A 19,482-nucleotide genomic window follows, 5' to 3' on the forward strand; every position below is an offset into this window, starting at 1 on the left:
CGTGGGATTCTGACCAGATTCATTAAGTTTAGTAAAATCCACATTGATCATTTTCAGGGAATAAGCTTCTCTCTTTTGTGATTAAGCAAAATTTTGATTTTTTTTCCTGCACTCTTAACAGGTTTAAAATATCAAAACATTGATTTAACAAGTCACTTTTTTAATAGAATAAAGCTCATGCTGTTTTATTATGTAAATAAATATTTTTGTATTTCATCAATCTTGTATGATATCCTGGCTCTTTGAGAATTATTTTGCAAGATACTTAGATAACCTACTGTTGGAAAAATATAAACGTGACTGTTATGAATATAGGCCTAGTACAGATCTGTTGGTTTATGCTACAGTGCAAGACATGAGGCCTGGGAGAGCTTTGCTGCCGATTGCAGGACAGAACCCATGTCTCAGTTTCCCCTCCTGTAAAATGAAGTGGCTGGACTGGATTCTTTCCTCTTCTAAGATGAGTTTCCATGAACCTATGTCTTTTGTTTATATTCAGGAGTATTAGCAATATCAGATTAAATACTGAATACCCTTCCCTTCCTCCGAAGCAAAGTGCAGTATGTGCTACATAAGCTTTTAGTTATCTGATTCTCTTTTCTGATCCTACAGGCAATTTTTGTGTTGCATCTTTCCCGGCAACCTGGAAGGTCATTTTAGCCATAGGTGGCGCTGTTGCACCTTCTAACAGTCTTAATATTCCTTTTGCAAAAGAAGGCTTAACAAATGTTATTTTGTTTTGATTCCGTTGCTTAGTGCTTCAGAATAGCACAATGTCCATTATGTCTGTCTACCTGGAAAAATTATTCTGCTTATGTCTTAGACTTATTCTGTCATCTCGCTGTGAACATTTCAGACTTGCTGTGCAAACAATGGCAAAATCGGTCTTTTCTTCCAGTGTTAGAAGTCAGTGAGCCGGGATTTTATAAAACAGCTAGAAGCGGCCTCTGGAGCACCTTAAAGCTGAAAAGTGTATTGAGTTCCTGAGTATTGACTCCGCCGCTGTGTGTTAATTGGTGGTAGGAGGTTTGGTACATATACGAAGGGGTGTAGATTTTTGAGTTGGGTTTGCGTGCACGTGCTGCCACTGAGCCACGTGAGCCTGAGTCAGTTTGCTCTGAGTTTTTCCCTCGTCTGTGAGATGGGGACATTCATATCTGCTTTGTAGAATTGTGAGAATTAGAAATTATGTAAAGTGTTTACCACAGTGGGTATGTCAAGAGGGCTCATAAACTTTAGCTGCTTTTTTGTGTGAAGCCATCATTTGAGAGTCTTTGGCAATTACTAAGAAACAGGAAAATAAGAAAAGCTGGTTTTATGCTGAAAGATATTTGAGGAGGTTCCTTAGTTCCTATACCCATAATTAAGCATCAGCAGAGTCAGAACTGTTACACTGTCGCCCTGAACCAACGTTAAGCCACAGAATTCTTTGTTACTTCATATATTTTGGGGCTTAAAGGGATCCAATACTTATACACATGTTGTCTCCAGCAGCCAACTGAGAGATGACACAAAAGAGTAGGCAGGCGATAAATGTCTTATTTGTTACTGATGAAGCCACGTTCTCCATGAACTTCAGGGCTGTGGGAAAATGCGTGTCATGATACTGTGTCCCAGAATTAGAGACTCACCCTGTCCCATGTAGCTCTGTGACACAGCGAGCCTTCTCTTGAGAGGACCTGCCCGTTCATGCACAAGGCTGTCCTGCCATGGAGCCGAGCATCCCAAGTGCTTCCCAATGGTGATCAACACTGGAGAGAAAGGAAGGGTTTCAAATGCCCTGCTTGTCTCCCTGGACTCACACCTCACTCTGTTAGTGTGAGGAGGGCTAGCTGTTGGCCAGGGGCCAGGGGTGTGAATGGAGAAGCACTCTCCATGGCCCAGAGGAGTGGTTAGGAGGCATTCCCTCCCTCGGTTTAAACAGGTGGTGGGATGGAAGAGAAGGGTCCTCCCCAAGAGTTTATAAAAGGAGAAATAAGGATTTTCTTTGGGACTTAGACTAGCCAGGAAACACATAAGATGATTAGAAGGGAGACTTGTAAATCACTTTGATATTAAGTTGACATTTGTTGAACACCCAAAATGTGCTATATTCTTTTCTGAGAGTTTTACAGAAATGAATCCTTCAATCTTCTCAACAAGCGAGTAAGGAAGGTTTGATTGTTATCCCAGTTTCACAGTGTGGAAATTGAGGCACACAGAGGGTAAGTTGGCCAAAATCACAGAAATAGTAAGTGGCAGAGCTGGTATTTAAACCCTGGCTTACTGGTTTGAGGCTCCCAGAGATGGGCTTTGGGTGTTTAGAGTTATCTGCATCCCTGAATCTTTGTAACTCTGTGCATATGTTAGCCCAGAAAGGACAGGGAAAGGAGAGTTACACAGATGCTCATAGTCATGTCTTGGCCACTGTCCACAGAGAGTGCATCGTGATTGGCGTTATTTGTTTTCCAGGCAGTAGATCAGTTCTTATAACAGAAATTTAGCCCATTGAGTTAATCTAGAAACCCTTCCTGCTCTGTTTCTGTCCATGCTTGCCATGTGACTGCCTCCCTGTGATTAGGCCATTGAGAAAATGTACTCATGGTTGAACTCTGATATTTCAGTCTGGTTCATAGTTTCACGTCTTCTGTTACATTAATAAGTTAAGTTTCTGGTTTTCTTTCATCAGTGTGTCATGAGTTTGGTTAATGTGAAACAAGTCCATGGGAGCCCAGGGGTGATGACGGTATAATTTCTGAGCACGTTGTGGCACTTCTACCCTTGCAGACCTGGCGGGAGTATGTCCGCCTTCCTCACTGATTTCCCCCAACAGCAGGGTCCTCTCCCACCCCCGCATGTGAGGCTGGGAGCTCTCTGAGTAGGCCAGTCAGAGGCCAAGTCCACCAATCAGAAAATGATGAAGTACCTGGAAGTGGTTTTAATAGAAGAAAAGGGTTTCCAGGTAGTCCAATGGGCTGTTCGAGCCCGTTTGGTGAAAAGCTGTCCAGTGTCTGTGGTTGAGGTGCTTCTTTGCTGTTGAAAAGCCTGGATTAGATGAAGGGATTTTAAAAAGCAGAAAAGGAGTGATTTCAGGTGAGAAGTGATGGATGACCACCTGTGTGAGGCATTGACAGGGTCTTACAAACTTCTTAAAATAACTTTAAAAGCTCTTCCATCTGAGTGCATTTCATATGGGGTCCAGTTCATCACTGGTCACCCTGAGAGGGCAAATAATTGATGATGGCAGAAAGGACACGGAGGTATCAAAAAGGTCTCAGTCATTTTCCCTTTTTAAAGGATGTGGCAAAGTGTAATATATTTGAGCTGGTTTTTCACTGAACAATTTTTAGTGTTTTCTGGGACTCCCCAATGCCCCAAGGTTCCATGCAGCTGGGTGTCCCCTCAGAGCATGTCTGTCAGAGCTTGCCCTGGGTTGACGTGGTGTCACGGGGAGCAGGACGGTCAGAGTCCCCGGATCTTCCGAGCTCCGTCTCCTCATCCTCAGTGCCGGGTTTCTCATCCGTGTCTACTTAGGGTTGTTGAGAATCACACGTGATGGTTCAGGTGTGATTTGTGATTGTCTCTGTGATTGGCATATAGTCAATATTTGAAAGAAACACTTTTTTTTTAGTATAATTGTAGCACATAGATTGCAGTGCTTTTTAGTCTGCTTTTTTTTATATAACTTTATTCTTATTTTTAAATATGCACTTATTTTTATTTATTTTTTTGGAGGTACTGGGGACTGAATCCAGGACATTGTTCATGCTAAGCAGGTGCTCTACAACTGAGTAATACACACCCTCCTTGTCTGCACTTGAAAATAAATATTTCAATACACAAAATAGCTCTTAAACACCATCATGGGACCTAGTCACTGTATAGAGAGTTGAACACGTATGCTTTTTCAATAAGAATAAATGTTGTTGAGACATACATTTCTGAATCTGTTAATGTGCTTAAAAACGATCATAGGTAGTGATAAACACGAATCTTTGATCCAGTACTTCTTAGGGTCTGTTTTGCCATCAAGTGAAATTACATTCTACAGAGAAAGCTAATTGGATCTCTTTGATATTTGGATGGTTTAGCAGATGATCAAGGCTTTCAAAAGCTGACAGATTTGTATTTTAAACTAACTACAAAGTTATCTTGTAGAAGTTGGAATTCCTAAACTTGTGAAGTGCCCAGTAATCCAGGGGGTATGTGTCTGTGTCTGAGTGAACGTTTGTGTGTGTGATTTCAGGAATCTAGAAATAAGTTTCATATGGACTTCTGATACCTTTCTCCTACAGTTCAAGGTATAGGCATATATTTACACAAATAAATTGATATTCTTTTGTCATTTTGCATATTTGTGGGAATAAGAGTTTCTCATACTTGTTTCAGAAGGGTTGGGGAGCATGAGCTCAGAAAACGGGAGGAGAAAGAGGCAGGGAGGCACTTCACACTTTGTGCAGGATATGAGAAACAGTAGCTTTTTTTTCTCTTTTCTTCTAAAGCAAACTGGCACTGAATTGTAACCTACTATTACCCAGAATTGCTTTTCTGATCAGATACAAGTGCCTCAGATTTTTCAAGGCAACATGAATGATGAAATGTGTTTTAGCAGTTATCATTAAAAGTAGTTTTATTTTTCAAGTAAAAGGCTATAGCGTGTTCTTCCAGCGGTACATGAAGTCCTCATTGATCTATGCACATGATCTATGTGCTTAGTTCCTTTGTTTTTTTTTTTTAAGTGCTTGTTTCATTGTGGTGTGAATGAATGTTTAAAATTTCTGGATTTTGATCTTTAGAACATGCTGATTTATCAGAGCTGTTAAAAACCTGATTGTTATTTGGTCCTTGTTTGTTGGGGCACCCTATTGATTTCTGTTGTCTGTTAAAGCGGGAAATGCTTCCTCTAGCCTGCAGATCATTAAGTGAATGGTTTGCAGTGTGCCTTTAAAATTATTTGAATGCATTGAGCATGTTTGTCCAGTGAATTCTGAATTAACTCATTCTATTGACTTTGCTTTGGTTCTGTGGCTTTTGCTCCTCTCCACAAGAATTTGAATTCTCTGTTGCATTTTGTATACGTGTTCTTAACAGGGGAAGAAATTTTGCATTTTTTACAGAGGTGGCTTTTCCTATCCCCTCTGAATGCCTTCTATAATTGATACAATAGTAATCTGTTATTGCAGTGCATAATTCTTTCATAAACTATTTTTTGGCATAATCAGAAACAATGACAAAGTATGATAATAAAAAATATGAAAACCTTCCTTCCTTTGAAGAATAGAAATGAGGTGGTCAGGCTCACACCTGCTTTGTGCCTGACACACTTACTCTCATGTCATTGTGTATCATGATTCGGAGATGGAGTTGCTCCAGGTTTATAGATTTTTGTTTTAACATTTGTGTTGAATTCTTTCTCCAGGCTGATGTTTCCTGTTGGTTTTGTGGAAAGAGTAGAAGGGAAACAAATCCTTTGTTTTGTTTTCAGGAGGCCTGAGTTGATGAGAAAAGGGTTGAGGGTGGGCTGAGGAAAAGAGTGACACTCCCTCTCCTCCCGGCTGAAATTGATAAACAAAGAAATCAATTAAGTGTATCGGTATTTGACCAATAGAAGTTAGAGAGCCCAAAATGGCTAGATATGCCCAATGGAAATTACTGAATTCACCTGCAGAATTATGTGCTTTACCAAGTAGAAGCAACTTAGAGCAATCAGAAAAATCAGTAATATGATGAGATATAAAAGGAATATTATATCTTTTATTTCTGAAACTTTTCTACGGTAAGTTGTGTAGAGCTAAAATTAAGTTTCAAGCACCAGGAGTTAAGAGTGTGGGTAGTTCTGTAGGATCGTTATTCACGGATGTGCCTAGACCCTGCTAGAGTGGCTGAAGATGGCAGGAAAAGACCCAGAGGCAGGATTTGTCATCCTAGGGTGTCCTCCATAATGGTTCCATGTGGGACCCCATGATTGGTTTAACAAATTGTAACACACACCAGCCTCCTGTGAACTTTAAGAAGAAAAATATATGCTTAAAAACTGCTTTGCAAGCAAGTGCCTGTACATCCTCACTCCAGTCTCCTTGCCTTAAAAAGCAGAGACAATGCTTTGCTTGCATAGTTGAGCTTTTAGATAGCACTCTGCTGGTTGCAAAGCAAGGACCGAGGCCCTCAGCTATAAACGCTGAGCTTGTGTGCTGTTAGATAGTCTATGATCCACAGAACAAGGACCTGGCTGGTCTGGTGGTCTGCTTTGTAATTCACATGTCTGAAAATGTATCTTGCTCCCCTCACCCCATGACTTCCCTAAAGATACACTAATCCTTTGTACTCATTGTGTATTCTACAATCTCTGCTTCATACTGTCTTTCCCGAAGTTCCTATTACTATCACACAACTGTTAATGAATTTTTCCTTTGATTATACACAATAAATAAGGGTGCAATTGAGAGGCTCGTGGAGTTGGCTCCCTACTCCCTCTCGATTTATTGACTTTTTCCACAGAGACTTGAATAATCATTCCATGTCGGTAAGACATCTGCCAGCCAACCCACAGTTCCAGGTGAGAAGGATGCAGGTTTATCTCTCCTACCCGATGGAGAGAGAGGAGAGAATTGAGATATGCTCCCCATGGTCCCTTCCTGTCCCACGGCCACTGCAGTTCACCTGCAGCCTTCTGGCCTCTGCTCAGAGGGCCTCTGTCCCAGGACTGACTGCAGCTTTTTCTTCCCTTGTCAACATTTCCTGTGCCTTTAAGAAGTTGGTCTCTTCTCTGCAATTCAACCCTGGCAGATGTGATGGTGGTCAGCGTGCTGGTGGGCAGTCCTTTGCGGACTCCCAGGAGACATGCTGATTCTCCTGAGTCTCTCAATCGGGGTTACAGAACAGTCGAGCACCGAAGGAAGCCCATTCACGTGAGGTCAACAGAGCATTTTATCACTTTCATTTTATTTTTAAATTTTCAGTGGAGAAATTATTTGTAGCAAACTGTTCCAGATAGTCGGCCGCCTGCTTTCCTCACTACCATTTCCTTGTTGGCTCTGGTGCTTGTTTTAAGAACCAGGTTTCTTCTCTGGTCATTTGTAGCAGCTGGGCTTGCCGAATCCTTGATCTGCATTTGAAGCAGAATGCTTCTTCCTGATGTGAAACAGATTTTCCTATTTCTGAATATTTCGTGTACACTCAGCAACTGTTTCAAGTGAAATGCTCTTGTCCAATTTCGGTTAACTCACATTTGCTGATCTCCTACTTTCATGCTGAGGGCAGTTTCTTCTTCCTCTAATAAAAGTTAGCAATTTGCATTTACTAGGGAAGGTACTGGCCCGAGGTGCTTTTTTTCTTACCAGTTTTAATACAATTCACCCATTTAAATATACAGTCGTTTTTACTCTATGCCCAGAATTGTGCATCCCATTTAATCTTAGAATATTTTCATTCCCCCAAGAGGAAGCCCCGTATGCATAAGCAGTCATTCCCATCTTCCCCATCCTCCCCCAGCCCCAAGGAGCCACTCTTCTCTCTCTGTGGATTTGCCTGTGCTGGACATTTCATTTAAATCGAGTCACTTCATGTAAGTGGAACCGTCTATTGTGACTGACTTATTTCACACTGAGTAACGTTATCAAAGTTTGTCCACGTTGTGGCCTGGGTCAGTACTCTATGCTTTGCTATTGCTGAATAATATTCCACTGTATGGCTGGGCCCCACTGTTTACCCATTCATCAGGTGATAGGCAATTGGGTTGTTTCTGCTTTTTGGCTGTGATGAGTAGTGTCGCCATGAATATTCCTGTAGGAGTTTTTATGTGGACATTTGTTTTCAGTTCTCTTACGTCTGTGCCCAGACAGCAGAGTTGCTGGGTCATTCAGAAACCAAATGTTCAACTCTCTGAGGACCTGCCAGGCTGTTTTCCAAAGTGGCCACGCTGTGTTACGTCCTCACCAGCAAGGGCTGCGTGCTCCGCTTCCTCTGTGTCCTTATTAGTGCTTTTTACCCTTTTTTTTTATTATAACCTATTGTTGTGAGTGTGAAGCGGTTTCTCCTAGTGATTTTGACTTGATTTCCCTTACAGCTAAAGATATTGAACATCGTTTCTTTGTGCTTATTGGCCATTTGTATATTTTCCTTGAAAAATACCATTTCAGATACTTTATTCAACTTTTAATTGAGTTGCCTTTTTATTGTTGAGTTGTAGGAGGTCCTTTTTTTTTTTATAGATACAAATTCCTTATCAGATAAATGATTTGAAAAAGATTTCTCCTGTGTGTTGTTTTTCCACTTTCTGGATAGTGCCCTTTGAAGCAAAGTTTTAAATTTTGATGAACTCCAATTTATCTCTGTTTTCTTTGTTCCTTGTGCTTTTGTGGTATTATTTAAAATCTGAGGTATTTTATTTAAAATTTTATATATAAAATAACTTAATTCGTAGGACCGTTCTAGGAGATGGGTGCGGTTGTTGTCCCCAGTGTATGGATAGAAGACTGAGATGCAGAAAATTTCTCTGAAATATCAGTTTCACAGCTACCCAGTGCTGTGGGAGTTCAGACACTCATGTTTGTCCCAAACATCTGTGATCCTCACCACCATGCTCCACTACTGCCTGGAATCGTTAATGAAAACGTCTTTCCTTTTTTGATTCCTTGTTAGTTTGCTTTCTCATTGGGGACCTCATCTCCTCATTTTCCTTTCGGATATCAGTGTAGATTTATTTTAGGTCTCATGTAGGCAGAAGCATTTCTATCAGTTAACTTCTTTATTACTCACTCTCCAGTGATGAATGTTGCTAGTTGACCTAATCAAGTCATGCTTAATTCTTTCCTTCTCATGACACTAAAAACAGTCATGACTTACAGAATGCTAAAAGCAGAAAGTACTTGATTGATTTTATTTTGCTACCCAATCAAACCAATCAAATAAAAACCCGCTGTTGACACAGATTATAAGCCCTCCAGGATAGGGTCACTGTCTTCCTTGTGTTTCATTTATTTGGTCACAGTGTCTGGATAGTGCCTTGCTGTTCAGCAGTTTTGTTAGGAAACGGTGCTCGTGAATCATTGTAAGGACAGAATTTTGACAACAGACTGTGTTGTTCATTTCACAAGGGAAAAGATAATATAGAAATACTGCTCAGATCTATTTTAAAATTAAGCTTGGAATTTTGAGAACAATTCAAGAAACCATACAAAGATTTTTCACTAATTTTAGATCTATCTTAAACACATTATGGTTACATAGCAGAGTAACTTATCAAGTAGATTTGACAAGAGGAGTGTATTATTGATTTTTTATTTTAGTTGAAATATTCTATCTGGGATAAAGTAATCAGTGCCTATAAATGAACAAATATGTTTGTATTTCTATGCAACATGGGAGCAGACTTCATATGTTTCTATATAATATATATGACTGTGTGTTTTAATCTGTCTGTCAGTGTTTTTATAGTTTTTCAGCAATGTTGTAACATTAGAATTCTAAGAAATTCACTCCCGATACTACTGCAGTTTGTACTGTGTATCCTGTCTTATGTATGGGATTCCACTGTCCCCTAAGTGAGGAATTTCCTCTCCTATTGAGTTAGAAGCAGATTTAAAGGAACTGTGATTTCTAGGCGTTTGCTCTCCATGTGTTTGCCCTTGGGTGTCAATCACAATTTTCCCTTTCTTGAGTTTTCATTGTTCAATTAGAATTTTTGAAAATAACTATTAATATGTTTCACTAGTCTCCCTAGAAACTTGATGTTTTTGTGCTTTTCAGTTTTCAATTTATGAAAATTGTAAATGCACACTTGTTTTTAAGTAGTCCTTTTTCACTAGATATTTACCTCTTTATAGTTAAAATAATTTTTTTCCCAATGAATGAATCACTGTGCATGTTTTACAAGATACCTTACTTTTTATTTTTCTTATTCTAACAGGTATATTCATTGTAGAAAATTTTGAAAATAAGGATAAACCCAGTAATAACTTAAAAATGGCCTCTAATCTCACCTGGAGATACAGTTGTAAGGTTTGAAATTGAGAATTACAAGTCCTCTCATTTTTTTCTTTTTTTCAAGTACGTTTTGGTTACTGAGTCCCTCGAATTCCCATATGAATAGTAGCAGCAGCTAGTCAGTTACTGCAGAGGAGCCCGCTGGGATTGTGATCGAGACCACGTTGAGTATACAGATCGCTCTGGGGAGCACTGCCATCCCAAGAGCGTTGTCATGTGATCCAGGAATGTGCGTGGTGTGTCTGTACAGGTATTTAGGTCTTCTTTAATTTTTTTCAACAATGCGTAGAGTTTACATAGTATTATTTTACCTTATTTTTTTGCCTTTATACTGAGTACAAGTGTGCAAGGTACCAGGATCAGAATTGTATTATAGCCCCGCCACTTGCTGCCACCATGGACGCTGCACTCTTGCTTTGCCCTGTGTAAAATCTTGCACAAAATAGGACCTAAGTAACTCTCTCTTGAATGAATGATTATATGATAGCTGGATGATGCTGGAGAGTCCTTGTGATGATGTCTTTTTCCCAGACTTTCCCCTCTTCTTAACTATGCCTTTTCTCTTCCTTTCCTCCAGCCTGGGTTTCAGCCTGCCTGTGGCATTGATTTTCCCTGAGTGTGTACTCTTCCTTTAACTAGTTCACGATAATGTTTCATGCGGGCTATGAAAACTTGCTAGATGTCAAGAAATAGCAAATTCACTGCATGTATTTTTAGTCTGTGGTATTATATTATCCATTGAAATTAAATCAGGCTGACCCCCTGAGCCCTCCCCTGAGCTCTTTTCTCCTTCCTACGGGTGATACTTCTCTGGTTGCTGTCTGTGCCCTTCTCCCAGACTTGGTTTTGGAGTTGAGTAAGTCACCATCAGTGGAGCTCTCTCTTTAAAGATGAAGAGAACATTTGCTCCTTCTCCCTGGTTGGGGACTGGATGAGATGAGGTAACAGATAAAGAATGGAGCCCCATCTCATTCTGACCCCCGCTCTTTCCGTTCCTTTCTCCAGGGGAAAAGAGTACAATTCAAAAATATAAAGATTGTGAGCTAATGAGATAGACAAGACAACCGAACATTTGTTAAATATCCTTTCATGCCGGAAACAAATGTATTATACACACAAAAAGCACACAAATCACGGTAGTACTGCGGTTACAAACGTGGGTCCGAGTTCGAGTCCTGCTCTGGAGTGACCAGTCCTGTGAGATGGAGAACTGTTAGGTCGGCTTAGCCTCTCCCGGACTTGTTTTCTGTCCTGCAGAGATGGGGCTCGCTAGGCGGCCCTCTCCCGTAGAGGTGCTGTGGGGTGTAAATGGCGCGCGTCGGCAGCCCGAGCACAGCTGCTCATTCCTCGTAAGGGCAGGATAGCATCACTTTTGCGGTGACAGCTTTATGACCGTCCCGTGTAGACTCTTAGTGCTCCGAAGGGATGCCTTGTGGTTTGGAGATGGGATTCTCACTTCTGTAAATACCCAAGGATTGTGTTATTGGGCCGTGCTGATTTGAATCTATTCTTTAGAAAGTACATATTGTAGATATATTTTTCAAGCATGCATGCTTTTTTCTTTTATTATTTATAGTTCTACCCTCTCATCTCTTGGTGTGACTTTTCATGGAATCCAGGAAACAGTCCTAAGCCACCTGCCTCTTCACACTTCTCCGTGGTGGTTTTCTTCCCTGACTAGAAGAGGGTTCTGCATAGGAAATTTTCTTTGTTCCCCTTTTCTTGGAGTCACTCTGTCTCCCCAACTCTCACCTGTCCATCTGTCCATTACTCTACCCACTGATTCTTCTGACTTGTTCCAAAAAGCATTTCAGGCAGCTTACAGAAGAACAGATACCAAATTAACAGGTGAGAAAATGGGGCCAAGTTCAGACAGTGAGGCTAGGAGGCGAGCCTGTGTGAGAGTTGCAGGCGTGAGACACGCGCCTCAGCCCTGTGACTTCTAAGATCGACAGCAACAGTGTGCCTGAGGCTCCCAGCAGACACAGGGAAACAGGGTTTGTGGGAGATGCTCACTGGCTGTGAAATAAATAAGTGGCTTAGGAGATGCCCAGCCTTTCCAGCTACTAAGGCTTAGGAGAATATGTTGAGTTTCTTCCAAAATCAGAGTATTGCATCTTTTCTTTTTTCAGAGTTCTATGTATAGTTGGTTACATTCTATACCTGGAAATTTCTCCAAAACTGCTTCCCACGTGAGTCCCATGGCTCGGGAATGGGGTGGTTCTGCTCATTGACGGGTGTAGGCCAGAAACAGAAAATGACAGCCTCAAAGGAGCCTGGGATATGTCAGTTATGTTTTGTCAGTGCTGTAGATTTCAGAAAACGCTTTCACCGTTTCTCTCCATCTGAGGTGGCAGCGTGCTCTCTTAGCAGCATCAGGAGCTCAGGGCCACGGGATGGTGGGGGCTGACTGCACTGCTATCAAGACAGCTGTGCCAGTCACTGCAGGCGTGGTGATTTTACATAGTGCATTTCATGTTCTTTAATAGGTTTCAACAGGTAGTTAATTAACTGAGTTAATTAACATTTAAGAAATATGATGCTTTGTTGAAAAGACAGTTATAGGCAGAATATAAGTTGTGAACACTTTAAAAACGGTTTCATTACTGAAATTTTAGTAGGGAAGATTTAGTTTATCTTATTTACACCTCTCTTCAAAAGTAACAAAGTAACAAGACAGAAAAAGCAGAGGATGATTTCTGTTCTTCCTCTCGGCTTGCAGGTGCCCTCACCTCCAGTGGCATCCATCCAGACACCAGCACTGACACTGGCCGTGCTCAGAACTGCCTCAGCCCTGAAGACACAACTGACAAATAGAAGGGGGCTACGCCCTATGACAGCAGGTGCTCTCACTTTGTGGGTCCTTATGTAACTGCACGATGTTAATCAGGATCGCCCATTCTACACTGTGTGACGCTGCTGCCGTGTCTCCTAGTTATTTCTGTAAGTACTAGTGTAATTTTTTCAATGTGTGGTACTAGACATCTAAAAATGCTTTTTTCAGATGAAAAATAATGTGTATTTAATATAATAAGTCTGAAAAATGGGACAAAAGTGTCTATCCTGGTCCCACTACTCAGAGATAATAATTAACACTTTAACATCTATTTTCTGTTCTTTTCATCAGTGTGTATTACGTCTGTCATAAAAACCAGCGAGCACTCTGTGCCTGTTTACTGTGTGGAGACCTCCATTTTCCATTCGGCTTATTACATGTTTTTCTACAGTATTCTCTCTCCCCTGGCATGATTTTTAATGACCAGTATAGCATTCTGTCTTGTGGAGGCATCGTCCATTTTACTTCGGACTTAAATAAACTTTTAAATTCCAAGTATATTTAACTGAAATACTGAAAAGAGATCTGTGGTGGTACCGAAAGACCCCTACATCCCTTCCCCTTTTTTTCCTGAGAGTAAAAACTGCTGACAATGTGGTGTATATATTTCATGACCTTTATGCCTGTCATATATATATACACATACATACATGTATATGAGAAATCTATGTATATGTGTGTGTATATATGCTTTATTGAAAAATAAGGCCATACTATATGTTTTGTGCAGCTCGGTTTATTCACTGAGGTGTATATCATAGACGTCCTCCCACTCCAGACTCACCCGGTCCTTTCAGATAGAGTAGAGGGGTCTCCTGATGTGCAGTAGATTTGGTCTCTTGTGTAAGGACACCTTTGGTGGGAGAGTACTGTGGACAAGGCCTTGGACCACACCAAAACGCCTGCCCCTTAGTGCCCACAGCTCGCCTTGATTTACCTCATCATTGTCTTGATGGTGGATACTTAAGTTTTCTCCATTTTCCACTGTCAGAAAGGGTGTTTGACTGGCGTCCTTCTTGTACAAATATTCCTGTGATCTTGTATGAGTATTCCTTTAGTTAAGGTTTCTGGAAATTTAGTCCCTGGATGTGACAATTACATACATCACAGGCTCCTTTCAAGTGACTCTAGAAATTCCTTCTCCTGCGGGGAATGAAAAGATGTAGAATAACTTATGTAACCAATTCTCTATCGCTGGATATGATTTCACTTCAGCTTTTCTTCCCACCATTGTAAAAAGTGCTGTGTAAATGCTCTGATGAGTACATCTTTTTGAACTGATTTTTTTTCTAAACGAAACGATTCCTAAAATGGAGTTCAGTCTGTGTGTACACACATTTTTCAGAGTTTACATATCCATTGACACGTCGTCCTCCAAAAAGATCGCTCAGTTTGTTCTCTCAAAGATGGACACTACCTAGAATATTTTTTAAAAACATTTGCCAATATGATGAGCAAAATTGCTTTTTCATTGTTTTAGTTTGCACTTGATGACTAGTGAGGTATTGAGCATTTTTCACTCATTAGCCATCTGACTTTTAAAAGGTGAATGATCCCTTTTGTCCTTTGCACACATTTAAGTGAGGGAGCTTCTTGTTGCTTTGTGACAGCTCTTTGTATGTTATGAACATTAACCCCTTGTCTTCATTAACATGTATCACAGAGCTTTTTCTTGTCATTTCTTGCCTTTCATTTTGTTCAGTAGGTTTATTTTTGTTGTGGCCGAAAATAATCTTAAGACAGTAAATGTCTTCTTTTTGGGTTTTATCCTTGATAGTATTCTTAGAAATACTTTCTTATAATGGTATATATCTCCTCTGTAGGATTTTTTAATCTCTATGATGGAGATGATAATACTACTTGTTATAGTGAGGAGAAGTTGAAGTACTATGAGCAAAGAGTTGTATTTGCTGTTATTAGTACTTTCTAATATTTACATCACTATCTGTAATTTTTCTTGTGGTCATTATGACTGGAATAGAATTTGGTTTTTCCAGGTGATTCTCTGATTGTCCCAAGACAATTATTGAATTCATACTTTGCTCTTTGATTTGAAATCCCACCTGCAAAAATATTTATGTACACTAGAGTCTCTTTTTGAGCTCATGGTTTATTTCTGTCAGTCTTACTTTCTTACTCCAGTGCTATATCTTACATATTGTAAAAATTTATTTAATATATGACAGTGCGATTTTTTTATTCTTTTTTCCATCCCCAATTTTCTTGTCTAGTATTATGACTTTATTATTCCTGAAGAGTTCCAAAATATTTTGCTCAAGTTAAAAAAAAAACAGATAAGAGCTGTCATGGGATTTTTAAGTAAGTTTTGAATTATCTTTAAGAGAACGTTCATCTTTACAAAACTGCTTTCCTCCATACAATATGTTGATGTCTCTGCATTCACACTTCTTACTTTACCCCTCAGTACAGTCCTGTGTTTCTCCATGTACAACATGGGCATTGTTTTTGAGTTTATTCCAGATTATTGTTGATGTTTTTGTTAATTTTGTAAGTGAGAATTTTTGCTATTATATATTTTAACTGTTAAAACTGACACCTAGGAAGGCAGATTCAATTTGTAAATAATCACTTTGTAACTTGTCATTTAAAATTGTAGGTATTAAGTACTTGTTACAGAATACTTTCTTTTCTGTTTTTAAAAATTTGTTTCCAAGATTCTCAAAATGGTCATAGCTAAGTAGTATAGGTGGGGAGACAGATGGAGAGAGGTAGTGTGGCTCATGTACAAACTGTGAGCACTTTCATGGCTGCCTTTATGCTGGAAAAGCCACTGAAGAGCCCAGGTAAGTCCAGGGGTGGCTTTGTACGCACTTGAAAGCCAGCTTTCCTGTCTGTATGGAGAAGCCTGGTGAGTGAGGCAGGTATATGATCAAGGTCGAATGGAGGTTATTGGCTGCACAGAGCACTGTGTCTGTGAGAACAGGAGACCATCGCCATGGGAAATGCTTGGTGCCAGGAACAATGCAGGGAGCTGGGAAGCCTGTCTGTTAAGGATTTTCCAGCCCTGGGAGTGGGAAGATCAGACTCTCCATTCAGATCTGAGTTTGAATTCATCCTCTTTAGTTTACTGGTCCTCTGACTTTTCTCAAGTTATACATCCTCTTTGAACTCCTGTTTTCTTGTCTCTCAAAACAGGAGAATTACGGCCTGCTGCTAGAGTGTTTGATCAGGGTAAATAATTTGTGTCTATAAGATGCCATGTACAGTCACAATCTCAGTGAGAAATGGGCTGTCGCCTCTTCTTCTGCAACTCAGTGCTTGACGAGACATAGGGGAAAGTCAGTCCCTAATTTGTGTGTGATGCAAGTAGGAACAAAATTAAAGTCTTGCCTTTCCCTAGTAGTATTCTTACTCCTTTGCTTCATTTACTTCTTTCCTCCTTTCCTTTCCCCTTTCCCCTCCTCCATCAAAAGATCCTGGGACTCTCTCAGAACACTAGATTCAAGTTACTTTAAAGGTTGGCTCATCCTCATGAAATGACAGTAACATAAAAAAAATCTGTACACATCCCAGAATGCATTGTATTTGATTTACACACACACACACACGTGCACACAAACACACACACAATCAGGCTACCTCCCACTTTCAGAGGGAGAAGGAACACTTTTTCTGAGTTTTCATTCACTGAGCGTGAGAACAAAGTCTCTTAGGCAGACTTTCACCAGCCTTCGTGCATGTTGTTTTTAATTGGATTTCTGCTTTTTGGCCATAGATATAGTATCCTAATAGAAGAGAGAAAGTGAAGACATAGACATTCTGCTGAGATATTGGTGTCATCATATTTGAGTTGGAAATGGCTTAAGACAGCATAGAGTCATAACTTTTTATGGGTGAGAATCCATGATGGTGTAACTTGGACAAGAACCTGGGTCTTCTGCCATCTTGTCCATGTGGGTGAAGAGGCAACTGGGTGGGGGATGGCAGGGATCTTTCTTGCTTGAGTTCCATGGTCTTGCTAGTTTTCATTGCTCAGCTGCCTTTAGTTTATGTCCAGGAGGCCTCTCATGGGAAGGTCACTCTGTCCTGATAGATTGTTTCTTATCAGCAAAAAGCTCTGGACCCACTCATATTTCCCAGAGTTTTCTGCTGACCTGCTGACACTTTATATAAATGAGACCTAAGAAACTACTGAATATAAAATCCTTATTGTTATCGTTTGCCCTCGAGTTCCATAGGAATGGGGTGCTGTCTCAGGCTGTCTAAAGCTAGATCTGAACAAAGATAGGGTGATAGGCTGTGCTGCTGGACCTCCACAGTCGAAGGGGATTTCCACCTTAGTTTTTAGAATCAGGCAGATGAGTTCAAATATTGCCTTTACCAGTAATTATCTTTGTGACTTGGGGGAGAAACTGTACTTTTTTGTGTCCAATTTTCTTTGTAAATAAGTTCAGTATTTATTTTAAGGTTTCTGTTTTAGAATTGAAAGAGCTAATTCCCTCATTTATACCTAAAATAGTGATCGCGTGGTTCTATGCTGGTGCCTTGGAGGTTGATTACTCTGGGACTCGGCAGTGAGAATGGGGGTGGTGGACCCCTGGATAATAGAGCTTATATTCCAGAATATGCTTGTAAAAGACTGGATGTGCAGTGGATTTTTAGTAAATATCCACTCCTTTCCTACTCTGCTTTGATTGTGTATATATCTTTATACTAATATATGAACAATTTTTATTGCAATTTAAATATCTTTGTAGTATTTACAATATGTAGCTATAAAAAATAGGTGAAATAAAATGATTTGACTTTTATTTTCTTTTCAATAATCAAAACAAAATAAAATAGAAAAGAACAAAGTTTTGAAGGAGAAGAAATAATTTTATTTCCATGGAATCAATTCCGTATAATAGGTTTTTTGGTCGTGTTGTTAAACAGCATATAAAATTGATTGGTTGTGACATACTGGAAATGAGGAAACAGTGGAGACATACTACCTCTAATGCAGTCATTTATTTACCAAGTCCAAACTCGTTCTGCTTGCTGCATGACAGGCCAATAAATCGGGAGATGAGCTTTTGGAGTAAGGAATAGTGACTTTATTTGAAAAGCTGGCAGACTCAGAAGATGGCATACTGATATCCAGGAGAACTCTCTTCCCCAAGTCAGAATTCAGTCTCCTTTTATACTAAAAAGTGGTGGGGGTGTGGTTGGTTGTTGCAAACTTCTTGCTGTACGAATTGATTTCCTTGGAATCCTTTGTTCTTGCAGCTGTCCATGTGGGTCAAATCATGGCACCCCTGTAAAACCTCAAAAAAACAAAGTTTATTCTTTATTTTGCAACTTGCCATCTCTACATAAGTGTAGAAGAGCTAACATCCTTAAAGATCAGAGCCCGCAGAATAGGCCCTCCTGGATATTTCAGGCTAAAGGCAACTTTCTTTTACAAAAGGTGCAGAGATAACAAGTCTTAGCCTAGAAAACAGGGTACAGGCTTAAAGACAAACGAACACATCTAACATGGAGTCAAATTTGTTCTTTTCTATTACAATTTCTTTTTCCACCTCATAGATAATTTTAGTAAGAAACATGAGCAATTTTTTTACTTTTGCTTCTTAATAACGGATAAGTGGCCCAACTAAAGTTTTGTGAACAGGGATGCTGTGCGGGCATAGGGGTCACAGCAAATTCTTGTTGGGGGTGGTAGACCCTGCAACATGTCTGATGCCCTGTGAGTGTTGGTGAGAGTCCCCCTAACCAGGGGCTCTCTTCAGGAACCACCATGTGGGCATTGACCTCTGGAGACTTCTTTTTCAGCTGTAGGAAATTTTTTTAGATGCTGTGATGAAAAAATCACTCCAGCTGGGGATAATCAGGGACTAAAGGAAGGGGAAAAGGGCTTGGAGTAGTGTAGAAGAGAAGGACAGAAGATCAGGGAGCCTGGGGGCTTGGGGGCGGGGCCTCGGGGGAGAGAGTAGCAGAGGTGGGGAGGGGCCCGGCTCCAGAACTAGCTCCTGCACCTTTCCCTGCACCCAAGCCTCACAGCTTTTAATTGGGCCCAAGACTCTTTCCTGTCTGGATGTCACCCTGGGCAGAACGTTGAGAATTGAAGGTAAGGGGTGGGCAGCACTCACCTAGGGGGTCACTGAGGACTTTGGTCAAGTCCACAGTGCCTTTTCTAGTCATGTGTCTTCACCTGTTCTTTATCTCAGGATCTGAGAAGCAGGAGCAAGGAACTCAGGGAGAGATCCAGGAAGACATCTGACTCTGTTAAGAGACGACAGTCACAGCGACACGGGGAGCGAGGACACTTGCAGCAAAGTAAAATGACTTCACAACTATTGCATCAGAGCTGCAGGTGTGAGAGAGCCTAAGCCTGTCTCAGAGTGCAGGGGACAAGAGGAAAGGAATGGTAAAATTAACACTGACAATTGAAATTTTGTTAAATAGCCTGCTAATATTAATTGTATCAAATGAATGTATGCAGGTGTATTTCTATGATCATTTATAGGTACACACAACCCCACCAGCCCCTCTTTCTCCCATCGGGGATGGGCTTTCTCAAGCACAGTGCCCCTCCTGGTTGAGTGGGCCACGCTGCGGGTCCTCGCCTGGGGCCAGGCTGCTGCAGGACACTGAGTCCCCGAGGCACGGCCTGGGAGAAATGACAGGAACATCTCTGCTCATAACTGAGAGCCTCCATTTCCCCCTGCAGTGTAAGAATG

General features: G+C 40.6%; 1 pseudogene; it reads left to right on the top strand.

Moving 5' to 3' along the window:
- LOC141573812 (trafficking protein particle complex subunit 9-like) overlaps positions 1-19,423 on the top strand; it is a 38,050-nt pseudogene extending 18,627 nt beyond the window's left edge.
- The last annotated feature ends 59 nt before the right edge of the window (positions 19,424-19,482 follow it).

Source organism: Camelus bactrianus, chromosome 17 (genome assembly GCF_048773025.1).
Source record: "Camelus bactrianus isolate YW-2024 breed Bactrian camel chromosome 17, ASM4877302v1, whole genome shotgun sequence".
Lineage (NCBI taxonomy): Eukaryota > Metazoa > Chordata > Mammalia > Artiodactyla > Camelidae > Camelus > Camelus bactrianus.